Raw genomic sequence first — 11,420 nt, forward strand, 5'->3', positions numbered from 1 at the left:
TAACTTGCTTAATTTTTCTATGACATTTTTGTTTAAAGAACAATGCATAAAACACCTAGCTGCGTTGCAGGTTTAGGGATAAAAGAGGTAGAAGAATGCTCAGGAAAGACTGTTACTGTTATCACCATGTTTCAGGATGGGCCTCATAATAATGACATTCTACTCAGCAGGTTATGCCATCTATTGGGATAGTTTGTAATATCATCTGACAGATAACATCAGTATCTTTGTGATCTTTGCTTCACAATCCTCCAGGAGGCCACGAAGGATCATGGTTCAAAGTCTGAAATATTTCACTACTCACACAATTTTATGAAATATTACGAAAAGTGTAAAATAAAATATAATATGGCAGAAATATGAGTATTGTGCCACACTAAGAAAATGTTTAGTTAGTCAGTAAGTGTAAATTAGTTTAATTTGGCACTCAAAGTAAGAATTTCCCGAGGCTAAGCATTAATGCACAACATTAATGCTTCACAATTAGAATTCAGAAATGTTCAGCATTCGTCCTAATGCTGGAAAGAAATATTTTAGACGATCAAGTCTATTTCAACCTCATAGTACATTCAGGCAATGGTTTATTCTTTTTGCCACACACTGACGGGGATGTGTGCAGCCTGAAAGAATAGATTAGAAAACAAGGTGAGAGGACTTTCCAAATTCGATATTGTCCATTCTATTGTTAGTGATACTCAGTAACCTGCTGAAACTCTCTGGGCTTCAGCTTTTCTTTGTAAAGAAATAATATGTGGCTATACTGTAACAGTAGTGTTAAGATCTTGATGAGAAGGTGTTCAGCATTTTACAAAAGGTGGTTAAATGAACAAACCATATCACTAGGCCAGGGCTACAACACCTCTTCAACCATCTGCCTACCTGAGCCTGATGCCCTAATCCCATCCTTAGGCTGGAAGGTCCTAGAGGTAGTTTATCAAGACCAAACATCTCTTTCCTTGCTTTTAAATCTATCAGAACACCCCAAATGTCCCGTTATCTAGGATATATCAGCTGATCTAGCACCTCATTGAACCATCTTTGAACTCAACCTCTGACTGGAATATTTAACTGGGGGAAGGGATAGTAGAAAGGTGGCCTACCCACCTCCTTTCCAAATTCCCACACCAGCCATGGACAGCTGAAGAGACACATCAGGAGTCTGCTGCCCCCACACTCTCATCAGGAGGACACTGCCATAGACTACCACTTCATCAGTAATCCCGGGGGCACCATGTCCTTGGGCCATACATCCATGACCTCCTCCTCCACCACCACTCTCACCACTTTGTGGAGACACATCAGGAGTCTGCTGCCCCCACACTCTCATCAGGAGGACACTGCCATAGACTACCACTTCATCAGTAATCCCGGGGACACCATGTCCTTGGGCCATACATCCATGACCTCCTCCTCCACCACCACTCTCACCACTTTGTCTTATCACAGTGTCCTTCTGAGTCTCTCTTTAAAGAGTTTAATGGATCACAAGGCTTTAGGTCAAGAACAGAAAGGCTGGTAACCTTTGACTGAGGGGTGTTGACTGCACCCAGGTGATATCTATTTTGTGTCTCTTTACATCAATTTTAATTCACCTGACCTTATACCCATACACATCTTAAAAATCAGATAGAGCAGAAAATGAGGGAATAAGAAGCAGAAAATTAGGACTTATCATTCCAGACTGTAGTATCTTAGCCACCACCTCAGGTAAAGATTAAGGGTAAAACCGAATTAAATGGCTAGAATAAAAAATTTGGACCATCAAAGAATTCCATTCCTTTGCTTATTCTAATTTTTTGCTTAAATAAGTCAACATGTAGCTTTCAGTTGCATGACTCTTCCACAATCTCTCAGATTCTGGATTTCTCCAAAATCCATATTATTAAAATGATCAATATTGTACTAGAATAAAAATGGTGCTACATTTTCCCTATATTGAAGGTCTCAAAGTTAAGATAATAGTTTTCATTTTTAAGAAAAATAACCAAAACATAACTTCTTAACAGATGCTAAAAATTACTCCACTAGACTCTGAACATGACATCTGGAAATAAATATTTCAATAAATAAACACGATATATGGAAAAATTATGAAAAATCAGTAGACATAAAAATAATTTGTTTTATAAAACTCAGTGCTGAAGTCTAGATATCCTTTTGGGGTTTTAAAGATTCCAGAGTTGAACCACAGTATAAAATACAAGGAAAGCACAAATAAACATTTTAAGTGGTTTTTTTCCCCCTAAATATGACTGATACAACAACTAAATGAAATAATCATGAAATGCCAAAGCACAAAATGTATTTCCTACATGCACAAATAATCTAAATGGGGAAAAGATTCTTGAGACTCCCATGATCCTACAATGAAATTCCTGGCAAATCATGACTGTAATCAACTCACCACAACTCCAAACACGACCATAAATGCTGAAGAGTTTGTGTGGTGCTTCATGAACTTATCCATCGTAATTTAAAGCCCTTGAGGAAATTCAAAAGCAAGGCTAGAACTCCATTCTTCCTAATAATTCACAAATGGGTGGCTGTTGCTTTTTCTCTGCTTCTATTCATGAGAAATTCTCAGAGATACCCTTGGCACTATGCTTACATTGCCTGCAGATGGTATGACCGAGAGAACTGTGATGTCTGTAATAGATCCCTGAGGAGTTCTCTCCAGAAGAGTTTGCCCAAGTTCACCAATTCTCTCTTGTACTTCTGTAAATATCAGGCAGAGGTAAACATGAAGAAAGAAAAGAAGTCACACGCATAGTAAAAGCATGTTAATAAGGAAAAATAGACTGGAATTAAGAGAGAAGTTTTAGCTTAAATATCAAGGGAGAAAAAAAAAAAAACTACTGATAATAAACCCAGTGGCTTAGAGTACTGAATGATTTTTAGAAGAAATAATGATCTCGAAATCATTTAAAACTGGATATTTATGAAAAAAATGCAGAAGACCTTTAAAAAGGCCAAGGATACAACAGCTCCTCCAGGAGAATGCAGCTATTGATTATTAACATATTAGTATAATTTAGCATTTTCTGGGATATCATCTGAAACCAAAATAGCTAATATTTACACAGTTCTTACTATTTGCCAAACATTGCTCTAAGCACTTTAAATACTTTAACTCAGCCTCACAACAACCCTATAATTACTATTATCTGTCTGTTTTATAGATGAAGAAACTGAGGCTCCAGGAAACTAGGTAACTTGTCCAAAGTCACCCAGTGATGGAACAGCAGAAAGGTTCAAACAGGGGTATGGCACCAGCATGGGTCCTCCTCACCTCCTCATGTGTAGGGATTTGCATAACAAATATCAAGTTTATATGCTTAATTCATCCTTCAGTAATTGTTATACTTTCACATGGTCAAGTGAGGCAAAATTTAAAAATAGGTAGAATTTGTTTACTTTGTGCCCTGCTGTGGCCTTCTGCTGAGGAATGCTCCTTCCACAGCCCTTGGCAACCAGCATCTGGATAGTTTTTCTACCTTTCCCTGTAACAAAACCTGCTGTCAGTTATAAAGATGACTTAATAAACATATTCTACTGAGGGATAAGTGGCCAGAGCTTCCTGATACATAATCAGTGCACAATAAGTCTTTATTGAATGGCTATTGAATGGTAAGGCATTGCCTCTCCCAAGAATATCTCACTGACTCGCTGGCACCAAGAGTTCTAGGACTCTGCAGCAGATGGGTTTAAAACCTTTACATGGCTCCCTGCATAACTGAATGATAACTTAAGAATCATGTACAGCTTACAAAGCCAATCTCACTTGCCATGCTCAAGACTGTTGTAATTTTAAAAGAGAAAGAAAGAGAAAGAGAGAGTGGGGAAGAGGGCATGGGTGGTATTGCATAAGATTAAAGAAAGGTTAATGTACCCTTTGAATAGGGGCTGTGTGGAGTAGAAGCAGTTTCCAGGGCAGAGGGTGGGAAGAGTGAGGAAAGTCGTGAGGGAAAAGTTAGGGTTGCAATCCCGTTGCCGGTCCCCGGTCCGGTACGGGGGCAACACTGAGGGTTGCGATATTCTGCAGGTGGAATTTCAACACCACAGCATTCCACAAAGGAAAGTCGATTCTGCAGGTGGAATTCAACACCACAGCATCCCACAAAAACCGAGAGCTAGGGGCCGGCCCGGTGGCACACTGGATAAGTGCGCTGCTTGGGAAGCGCAGCGGCGCTCCCGCCGAGAGCTAGCTCAGCAAGGAACATCTGCCAGTTGCTTCCAAATGAAGGAGAATCATTCTTCCAATGAGAAAATAGCAATGAAGGATCATCTCGGCCTGGGAATAAAACTGAATTTTTACAGTGCCAACATCAGGCTTATTTTTAAAATAGTCCCTTAACATTTGGATGTGCAGCAAGAGAGAGAAGCAGGAATGACACTCAGAATTAAAAGCATATTAGAAAAATATTCCCATTAAGGAAGTGCCTAAGTTTAAATACCGAACTTTTATTGGGTTGAGCCATATAAAGCTCAAAAATGGTCAAATGGAGTCAATTTCATATGATTCAACCTAAAAATATATAAGTGGTACTAATCAATATGCAGCTATAAATCACGACAGTACCTAATAGTTGTAAGCTGTGTTTATTTCATAAAAAGATTATCCCACGGTCGCACAGCGAGTAAGTGGGAAGCTTTCTGACTGGTGAGGTCTCCTTTTCTTAGGCCAGAAGGGCTTTCCCTGGAGTATTGATTCATCCAGCAACTACAAATATGTTTGAGCATTTACCATGTGCCATGCTTGGTGCTGAAGGTCATTTTTTAATGTGGAAGAATCACCTGCTATTTCATGCCTCAACTGTTGGCCTCTAAGCTATCAGTTGGGAAGCCTGGAGTGTTTCCTGTGTAAATCACATCGGAACTGTAAGGGGAGAGAAGGGATTGGTGATAAGAAATGACAAAAAGGAGTTGCAGGCCTCACAGTGAGTACATGTTTTTTCAAGGAAACAGATCTCTAGAGGAGGAAATTTGAGATACTCTGACAAGCTGGGAAAGGGAGCCAGTCTGGGCAGGAGCAGCTCTAAAGAAATCCACACAGTCCAGCCTTGAAGTCACATCCTACTCTGCCTAAATGAGGCCTGGGGATGGGAAGGTAGAGCAGGGTGTAAACAATCCTTTCTAGGGCACTGGTCTGGAGCAGCGTTGGCATCATCTGGGCATTCATTAGAAATGCACATTCTCAGGCCTCACCCCAGACCCACTGAACCAGGGCAGAGCCTAGCAATCTGAGTTTTATTTTATTTTATTTTATTTTTTCCTTTTTTTTTGTCATTTTTCGTGACCGGCAACGGATCACAACCCTCAGTGTCGCGCCCGTACCGGACCGGGACCGGCAACGGGATCGCAACCCTCGGTGTTGCGCCCGCACCTCGCTCAGCCAGTGAGCGGCCGGTCTGTATGTGGGATCCGAACCCTTGGAAGGAGTACTGCCGCGCTCCCAAGCGGCGCACAGTAGCAGTGCGCCACCGGGCCGGCCCTGCAATCTGAGTTTTAACAAGACCTCCTGATGATCTGATGCACAGGAAGGTCTGAGGAACGCTTTGCTGGGAAAAATGACAGGCCATCCCAGGGGTTAGGAAGTTTGAGGGCATCCAGGAACCCACAGGGTAGCAAAGAAAGGAAGGCAGTCCAGAAATACAAATCTAACTGAATCTTATATTTTCGTATGAAAACATGGAGTTCTCTCTCACTGGGCATTGAATCAAATGAAAAATAAAAATAGAAAAAAAAAACCAACAACTAACACTTACTGAGGAATTATCATGCCCCAGGTTATTGCTTAAGTACTTTACATAGATTTCATTTACTCCACATAAAAAAAAAAAACCATAAGGTAGCTATTTAACAGATAAAGAAACCTATAAAAGGTGAAATACTGGATAGATAAAATAACTTTCCTTTTTTTTATGTATTTAGCAAGTCGTGGGACCTAACTAATTCAAAGTGAGTGGAATCTGATTCCACTCAGCTATCTGCTGCATTTCACAGGACATCCTACAGTATCACCTCTCTCATTCCCCGCATGAAAACATGCCAATTCCCCATACATTTTTCCATCAAAGTACTGTAGCTCCCACAACAAGGTGAGAGAAAAGAAGATGCTTTCTGTCTTTGCTGCGTTCCTACCCAAACCGCGTACTTTTTAGCTAAGGGAAATGCATCCGTCAGGGAACAAAGGATGTAGCGCCACCTAGTGGATGTACGTCTCCATTTATTTCAAAAGGCCTTTTAGTTGTGCAAAGAGCACAGAACTGAAAACGGAACCTACTCCTGACAAATCACTACAAAGCTAGCAAACCCAGCTATGAGCAGAGACTCAGAACCAAGCTCAGCTGCATTCCTTTTCGGTCAAGACCCTATCCTGTGAGCTGTATGTGCAGCAGTTTATTTTAGAAGAGCACAAAAAAAGGATGCACCCAGCTAGAAACCCTGTTATCCCCCCCCCCCCCCCCCCCCCTAGAGCATAGATTCAGGTGCCCGGGGAAAGCAAGTCTATTCAGTGATTGAAGGGATCAGTCCAAGGGTCGCTCTATCTTCTGATATAGAAACTTTAGAAATGAAAGTTTATGAGTTAGTGACTTCTTTTGTGTAGGCATTGACTGAATGATCCTCCAATCCCATTGAAAATAAAAAAGCAAAGGTGGTCTGAAAGTAAACTTTGTTATACAAGACTTCAAAAGTGCCCCCCCATCTCTCTGTGCACTGCTTTCTGCATCTGTAAATGCAGAGAATGCCATCTGACTTCTCTGGGTCTTGCTGGTAGGAGTAGCAAAGAAGCATGTTTGCAAACAGGAAATGCTAATTCTGCTTAACTGCAACAAACCTCAGTTTGGCTTCATTGAATAACACACCTTTCATTATTGGCATACCATTCTAAGAGTACAAGAAGGCAGGTGAAGAAAAGGAGCACAGGAAAGTAAAGTAACGTGGCTTACAATTTGTTTAGTGACAGGCAAACCAATGACAGATTTTTTTTAAAAAATCAAGCTTAATCTGTCTCCAAATCCAGACCCATGAAGAAACGGAGCCATTGCCCCAGCCTATGCTCCAGAGGTTGTTTAGAATTGTCCAAGGGAAATTTCACCTTCCAGTGATTCCATGATCTGCTCCAAACAGATGAAACTCCAATCTGCTTTCCAAGCCACCAACAGCAGCAACATTTTCCAATGTGTAGAAAATGTTTTCTAAATAGTAATGGGGTTCTAAGTTCACTCAAGATCAGGAGACACTGAGTTAAATAAAACAAAGTGTGTTTACTGAAATCCAGAGCTTCACTTGCTATTTAGATGACAGATCTCCAAAAAAAAAGGTCTGGCCCACCCCATTTCTTCAGGGATTTGCCCAAGGATTCTTCCTTTCTTATTTTGGTTGAGCTCGCAGTAGGACTGGTATTTGGTGGTGCACGTGACATAACCCTGCCCTCCTAGTGCACATTTTAAAATGATGGACCCAAACAGCCCATTCAGTGTCAGCATGGTAACTTCAGTAACCGGAATTTAAGAAATTCAAGTCTTCCAAAATAAAGTATTTTTGTTCCTTCTCATGGACTAGATCCACCAACCCAGACAAATGAGATCTCTTTCAGGCCTTCCTAGACAAGTGAGAACAATCTCCTACTCCATCTCCTCCTCAGCACACGCCACTAGGTCTGAGTGTTCGGCCCTCTACCCCTCCATAGTCCTGGTGGCTCCGTTCTGTCTCCAGTGTCTGATTCTTCCCCTCAGCAATTAAGGATGCATTCTGTGGTCTGGCCAACAAAGGCTCCGGAATTCAAGGAGACACAAGACACAGTCCCTGCTCCCAAGAAGCTTAGATCCTTATCTCTGGAATTGCTTTTATCTGCTCAGCTGTCTGGCTGTATTCTCTGACTCTAAGGACTGAGGACCATTAGTGGGGTTCTCCTGCCTGCTGCAGCAGCACTCAAAGAACCCTGTCTTGGCTCTGCCCTGGATTTTCCTGTGTCTTCCCAGCACCCCCGCAGCTGCCATCTCTGCCCCGGCTTTTTCACTGAGTAGCGCTGGGGCTGCTGCTGGAGCTGCACTTGGGGATTTTTGCTTGTGTTTTCTACTGCACAGGCAGATCTTTCCTAGAAATGCTAAAGACTCCTTCTGCTTTTTAACTTTTACAAAAACAGGCACCAGAGAGAGAGAGAGAGAGAAACCCCAGTCACCTGCATGCTATCAGTTTTAGAAAGCCAGGAAACAAAGGAGCTGTCACCCTGTCCTCTTTGTTCCACAATGGGACTTTGAACAGTGTCAGAGAGCAGCTGCAGCACCAGCCTAACTACAGCTTGAGGCGGTGCCCCTCAGGGTCTTTCTGTGCCAGCCCAGGTGGCCACCAGCTGACTTGGAGGCTCCACTCTAGAGACCTCCTTTCAATATCTGAGTTTATGCCTACACTTGCAGCTCTCCCTGCCCCCTCCCAGATAGGATTTTCTTTTATCATTCTAATTGAGCAAAAATGTGCCTCTTTCAAAATCGCACCCAGGAGAGAGGGAAGGAAATTCTATTCTTCCTTTGCTCCCTTCTGAGCTGCGTGGTCCCATTTTCCCTGGGCTCAGAGGCCAGATATTTAATGCAATTGTGGGCTTGCCTGGGAACAGAAATCTTATTTATTACCTCACTTCTAGGAGAAATGGCAATGCCTAGAGCATAGATTCAGGTGCCCGGGGAAAGCAAGTCTATTCAGTGATTGAAGGGATCAGTCCAAGGGTCGCTCTATCTTCTGATATAGAAACTTTAGAAATGAAAGTTTATGAGTTAGTGACTTCTTTTGTGTAGGCATTGACTGAATGATCCTCCAATCCCATTGAAAATAAAAAAGCAAAGGTGGTCTGAAAGTAAACTTTGTTATACAAGACTTCAAAAGTGACATGCGGAAGGGGAGGCAAACAACAGTTCCCAGGCAATAGGTGGCTCTCCAGCCCCTGCTGGAGGGCACAGCAGCTCATCTCTTACATCCTGAACAACTACCAGCTCCCGGCCTGCACCATGTAAGGCTTGGTCAGGTTCACAGACAGTGCCCGCTTAGCGCGTGCTTTGGAAGGATGCTGACTCCTGCCTTAGATCATCTGGAAAGCTCCAGTCTAAATCCTAAGGGAAAATTAGATACGGAAACTACATTTTTCCTCTCCCAATACAGTATTTATTAAGCAGATGGAGATAAAACCCATTTCTGTGAGTGCTACAAGCTCACTGTTCTTAGGAACAAACACCAAATTCTAACGTGGTCTTCAAGGCCTTGCCTGAGCCCGTACCTCCTACTGGTCTCCAGGGTTCCATGTCATATTGCTCTCGATGGCAGGCTACTCTGGTCCCTTTTCAGGTGCCAGCTACTTCTCAGGTGCCAGCTACTTCTCACCTCAAGGCTCAGCTGTTCCCTCTGCTGGAATTAATGCCTACTCAACCATCAAAGCTCGACCCAAATGCCATTTCCTCAAGGACTCATCCCCTTACCTTGATCTAGCTTGGACCCCACCCCTCACCCCTGTCATATATTGTCATAGTCCCTTTTGCTTCCCAGTTCTTTCCATAATGGAAAGTAAATAATTGATTGGATAATTGGCTGATTCACGCCTGTCTCCTCCCACCCCACTAGCAGAAAGAATTGCCTATAGAGGCAGCCAATTATTATTTGACATGAAGGAATGAGAGAGTTTAAAAACAAATTTAAAATAAATCTCTCTTAGGTTACAGCTTCTACAAAGAGGCGATAGTGCGTAGGACACAGAACATAAACTCTGGAGTCAGGCTGCCTGGATCCTTGTCTCAGCTCTGCCACTTACCCATTGTGTGACTCTGGGGAATTTGCATAAACTCTCTTTCTCAGATTGTTTCTTTGTAGAAATGAACTATTTGCGTGAGGTAACCTCCAAGCTCTGTTATTTGTTTTTTGTGTTTTATTCTGTTTTGTTTAACTAAGCTTTCAACCAGGTGGTAGGCTACCTGAGGAAAAGGTCTGCTTAGGCTGAACTTCTATTTCTTATGGGGCCTGGCAGAATTCTCTGTCCATGGTTTGGAGTTGTGAGATTTTTATTTCATTCCTTTAAAATGAGCGTAGGTAAACATTGTTCTTCCAATGACCACAGTTTTGTGTAAAGCTGATGTGTATGGATTGAGGCTGTTTAAACCATCTTGACATATAACTATTGTTTTCATTGCCAAAGCAGTGCCCATAGAATGATCTTCACAGGGTGGAGATTATGGATTTTATTGCAAAAAAATTGGTATATTGGAGTTGTCTCATCTTTCTTTGCCTTCCCTGATGTTCCTTTTCTCCCCAGCTGAGGAACTTGGATGACATAGGTCATCATTCCCAATAGGATAGTTTTCAAAGGGTTCAAGTGGTGTTACATACATGAGTGTACACACACACATGCAGATACATACGTATACACACATCCACACACACATATACACGTACATGTAATCTCACCTTATTTGATGACAACTTAATTTATCAGACAGCACCCTTAACCTGTTGAAAGAGCCACTCAGCATAATCATTATCAGTAGGATCCAAGTTCTGACATTGCAATCACTCAAAGTTTATTTTTTTTCTTTTTAATGACTGAAACAAACAAACAAAAACAACATCAAAAACCAAAGCTTCTGGAAGAACAACTTGCTCTTGCGCATCTTGTACCTCTCTTCAAACTTGACCTTGGCCTCCCGTCAGGTCTTGCATTTAAGAGTACGGTCTCTGAAGACGTCCTTGTTGATGACGGTTTTGTCTAAGGGGATATCGACAGAGTACCTTGGGGGCATGAGGTGATTGTAGTTATAAACTTTCACAAAAGATTTGATCTTTGACCTCTTGGCGATTTTCTTCTTGTCCACGGCAGCTGTCACTTTTTGAGGACAGTGGTCAATTCCAGCCACCAGAGCATGGCTGTAGGGTCGGTCCGAGGTGCCATCATCAATGTTCTTCACGATGATGGCTTTGCAACCGGAGTAGCATCCGGCCAGCACCAGCACCACTTTCCCGGGTTTCATAAACTTACCCATTTCAACATCAGCCAACTGGGCCTTCAGCGGAAAGGGCACAATCACTCAAACTTTAAATTTCTTCCTAGAATCTAATACTCAAATGTCTTCAAGACCAGTTGCGTCTACCCAAAATACACGGTGTGAGGTGAAAGAACACAGACTGAGTGAAGTTTGGCATTGCTGCATGTCTTAATTGGTTGTTTCCCATACAGTGCAAGGGAGGAGGACAGCTCAGCAATGCTGAATGTCATTCTCACCACCTATCACTGGTCTTTCCTATGCTTATAAAATATGTATATACTCACATACATACACACACATACACATGTATATGTAAATGTATAGAATGAAATGCAACAGGCCACATAATCAGACAACTAGAAAAGCAGGAAGACAGGATTGACGTTGTCCCTGAGG

The 11,420-nt window shown here is 42.2% G+C and overlaps 1 pseudogene; it reads right to left on the minus strand.

Annotated features, from left to right (window-relative positions):
• Window positions 1–1,104: 1,104 nt before the first annotated feature.
• Window positions 1,105–11,021, minus strand: LOC103581610 (annotated as a pseudogene).
• Window positions 11,022–11,420: the final 399 nt, after the last annotated feature.

This window comes from Galeopterus variegatus, unplaced genomic scaffold (genome assembly GCF_000696425.1).
Source record: "Galeopterus variegatus unplaced genomic scaffold, G_variegatus-3.0.2 Scaffold13461, whole genome shotgun sequence".
In the NCBI taxonomy this organism is placed as follows: Eukaryota; Metazoa; Chordata; class Mammalia; order Dermoptera; family Cynocephalidae; genus Galeopterus; species Galeopterus variegatus.